Source organism: Rhipicephalus sanguineus, unplaced genomic scaffold (genome assembly GCF_013339695.2).
Source record: "Rhipicephalus sanguineus isolate Rsan-2018 unplaced genomic scaffold, BIME_Rsan_1.4 Seq11374, whole genome shotgun sequence".
NCBI classification, from domain to species: Eukaryota; Metazoa; Arthropoda; class Arachnida; order Ixodida; family Ixodidae; genus Rhipicephalus; species Rhipicephalus sanguineus.
The window spans coordinates 55677-59999 of NW_023614390.1; the positions used below are offsets into that span (position 1 = coordinate 55677).

The 4323-nt window shown below is 47.1% G+C and overlaps 1 pseudogene; it reads right to left on the reverse strand.

The window, feature by feature from the left end:
* Positions 1-1519: 1519 nt before the first annotated feature.
* On the reverse strand, positions 1520-4320 carry LOC125756523 (uncharacterized; annotated as a pseudogene).
* Between the last annotated feature and the right edge of the window lie 3 nt (positions 4321-4323).

A 4323-nucleotide genomic window follows, 5' to 3' on the forward strand; every position in this document is an offset into this window, starting at 1 on the left:
ACGTAAATCATGCCTTAAATGACATGCGTGCAATTATTTTTATTTTAATACCTGTTATTTATGTTCGTATACAGTCACGTCACGCAATACCGATTTTGGTGCATATCAAGCCAGCGAACCGGCCGCGAGCGCACCATGAGCGTGGCAAGCAAGTCATGCCGTACATGACATGCAAGTCACGATTTTCATGTTACCACCTGTCACTAACGTCCGTCATACAGAAATATCTCATCATATATGCATTTCATTAACGACCGCGAGCGCCCCGAGACCATGTCATGTAAATCATGTTTTACATGGCATGCCTGTCATGATTTGCACGCTATGACCAGTAACTTGTGTTCGTCATACACTCTTGCCATGCCATACCAATTTTGGTGTGCATCAAGCTAGCGAAGCGGACGCGAGCACACCATGAGCGTGGCATCTAAATCATTCCGTACATAGCATGCATGTCATTATTTTCATGTTACCACCTATAATTTATATTCGTAATGCAGTCGTGTTATGCCATACGAAATTTGGTATACACCCCATTAACGAAACGGCCAGGAGAGCACAAAGTCATGGGCGGCTAAGTTGATAGATAGATAGATAGATAGATAGATAGATAGATAGATAGATAGATAGATAGATAGATAGATAGATAGATAGATAGATAGATAGATAGATAGACAGATAGACAGACAGACAGACAGACAGACAGACAGAGATAGATAGATAGATAGATAGATAGATAGATAGATAGATAGATAGATAGATAGATAGATAGATAGATAGATAGATAGATAGATAGATAGATAGATAGATTAAATGCTTCGCATTTCATAAATGCCGACAGCCGAGCGCGTAAACGCAGCGCAGATCACACTTCTTTATCGCGTTAGTAAGCGTGCGTGGGCGTGTAGGCAAGTGAAAACAGCTGCTATATCTTTCCTCGTCCGTTAGATAACAACGGTATGCTTCGTTCGGAGCTGCAAAAGCGCAAGCAATGCGTAAAACATGCGTTACTCCGCGTGAAATCAGCACCGCGCCGCCGCAGCTTTGGCCGTGCTGGACCAAACATGGCGATGGGCATGACGGTCGCGGTACTTTTCCCGTTCCAGTGACTTTATACTCTTCGAGCCCTTCACGCCATCTCGCTAGTGATAACGAAAACACGCTGCAACACAGATCTCTGAGTACAGCCACCGGCAAATGGTGTATATAAATAGCTCGCCGTTAGCATTGCGAAGAACGTGCCGTCCGTGGCCGAAGCATTTCGCGCTGCGCGCTGGGGAGCGAGGGGTCGTGAGTTCGATCCCCGGTGACGGAACTTTTTCTTCTGGTTTTTTTTTCTTTGCCCACTGTTAGTCTTACATTTTTCAACGTCATATCCGTGACGGAAATACGTCAGTGGAGCCGTGATGGACCCCGGCATAAAACACTTTCGTGTTAAAAAAAAAAAAAAAACTTATCTGACGCTGTCATTCCGAAGCCCACGAAAAACCTGACGAACAGTGCTCGAAGACGCGGCCTTAGTTTGGACCTGGACAATGCAACGACGCTGGCCCGTTAACAAAAGAGGGAAAAAAGGAAATTCCTCGAATCCTGGTGCACACATTGTGACACCTCGGCGTGCAACAACATCCGTGGCCTCCTGCCGGACGTTTGCAAGGACCTGTGTGTTGAGTCATAGCCTCCTCTATACTTTCTGTGCCCGTCAAGCCGTCGGCACAACAATAGGAGAGCGCCGTCGGCAGAGTTGCACGGCTCCGCCGCTAAACACGCTGGTGGCGCCACTCACGTAGGGGGAGGGGGGTGGTGTACGTCAGCTTGAAGTGCGGCGGGTGCCGCCGTAGGAGCATCGCGGTACGCGTATTTTTGTGGTTTTTCTGCATTTATCGAGTGTTTCAGTCTGAAGTACCACTAGACGTACGTGTTCTAAGCATGCTTACTGCGAACCTAGCCTGAACGATACCTAAAGCTGGTTCACAACCGCACCTCACGCTTATTTGAGTATCGACAAAACCGGCGTACTGTTATGCGATTTCCATACTGTATTTATACTGGCATATGTAGTACACCGTTCATATAAATGACAGCGCACGGGAAAAATAATGATTCAGAGGCTTTTGAAAGTGCGAGCTAATGGGGGCACGAACTCAATTTATTCCCAGAGAGATCGCGGACTTACAATTTCACATACTTTCGTGACAGCGGCTTCTGGAAAAATGTTTTATAAACGTCGTTCTTATCCGTGGCTGTAGAAGCATAGTTGACAAGGAGTGGCCTGATGAATCTTGTGCAAACCAGCACGGCTAGATCCTTGTGGTGCTGGCTATCAGACGTAGTGCACTTCAGTAGCGCTGAATTTGACACGGCTGGAACGGCTGCTTCAAGTAGTGTTTTCAGGGGCTTTTGAAGCCTTGGCTCCTTTTGAAGTGCCGGTTCTACAAACTGCCGCAAGGTTTCCAGGACGTAGAGCAGCTTGTCCGAAGGATAGAGCAGTCCGCCTCTGTCTTGATGCCGAACAAACTGCTGGAGTGGCTGGTTGGAAAGAGCTTTCGTTGTAACGGCACAGCAAGCTTCACAATCCACGTGCTCCATAACAACGCGTGCGATGTAGCCACCAACATAAACAACTGCTGACAGCTGCAACGTTGGAAGTCTAGATGGCACATTTGTCCGCTTCAAGCGCTCCAACACGTGAACAGCTTCCTCTGGCAGCTTGGCGGAAATCGTTGGCGTCTGCTGCCTTGCAACCACAACCCCGTTGTTTTGTCCAGCTTCTTCACTGCGAAGCACGTTACTGTTTTCTGATGCAGCTGCAATACCCGTTTTTAGGAGCTTTTGCAAGCCACTCATTGCAGATCGGGCATCCAGCTGGTCATTGCAGCCCAGTGATCGCTGGAGTGTTCCAAACAACGACTCAATCGGATCGCTGCTAAATTTCCGCGTAAGAACAAATAGAAAATTCTCTGTTCTTAGCAAATAGCGAATGCAGGCAACTGTAGAATACGTTGTCAGCAGAAGTGCCTCGTAGGTTTCAGTGGTCAAGAAGCCACGAGCATGCGTTGCTTGCTTCTTGAGATTTTACATGTACTCCGGAAAAGTTACTTCCAGCCATTCAAGGCGCTGGTCATCAGGGTCATCGTAATGCCGAACATCGGGGAACCTTTGATGAACATGCTGAAGTTTGTTGCTCGTGTCGTGCAAGATGAACCAGCGGTATATGTTTTTCATAAACACGATGGTTGGTCCTCAAGCGGCAAAAATAGGGTGGCAACTGTGCCCAGCTTGTTCTTTAAGAAATTCAAGTGCCGAAGTCACGTCCGGAGAAAGCACTTCCACCGCCTTTTGCACATTCATCTTGTCAATATTGTTAGAGTAGACATGCTTTCTGCTCAAGCACCTCACTGGCTTTACTAGCCATTCCTTCTGCATTTCGTACAGCTTCTTCAGAAATATTGCAGACACTTCCCCTCCATTGCCAAGGTCCCGAGCAAGAAACTGTGATCGCACGTTCTTCAATACATGACAGTAGTCGAAACTAAGAAAAAGAAGCCTATCAGCGTCACACGGATGCTGAATCCTATAGGTAAGGAATCCGCCACAAAGGTCCTTCATCGCACTAACGTTCACTTTGTGATTGTCAGTCACGAGACGCACTATTCTAAAACCAGCTTCTTCAACCTTTTCCGTCACATACCGAATCAACTTTGAGAGTTGGAAGCCGTTCAGATCTTTCGTAAAGAAGTACGACACTGGTATTCTGTAAGACGTCGAGAGCCCGTTGATCACAAAGCACAACAAGGAATTGGCGAGCACAGCCTCACTTTCAGGCTCATTCGCTACACCCATGTCTACATGGCCGACGAAACAGTCTTGTTGCTTATTATATTGCAACTTTGGCTTGATGCGCATTTCGTCGACGATAAGGGTACACATCTTCGATTGAGGTGCCTCAAGCTTGTCAAGTTCAGCTTTTAGGCGGCCTTGTATCAAATCATTGACTCCTGTTTCTCCAGAACTGCTCCCGATGTAGTTTTGAAGGGTGTTTCTGCATGGAAGCTTCAGCAGCCTTTCTTTTCTCGCATACTCATACGCCTTCGTCGACAGGTACCCGAGTATTACGCAGTGTCGCACCACATCCTCCGTCCAGGTTGGTTTCTTGCGCCTGAAGTTAATAATCTGGTCCAACAGGAATACAGCAGGGAGGTCCTTCTCTTTCGCTTGCTCACAGATGTACTCCAAGTCGGCGAAATGGCAGTCATCCTTTAATTTCTTAAGCTCCCCTTTGTATTGGTCAGCTGTTTGGCGAAACCTTTCCACCTGATTTTT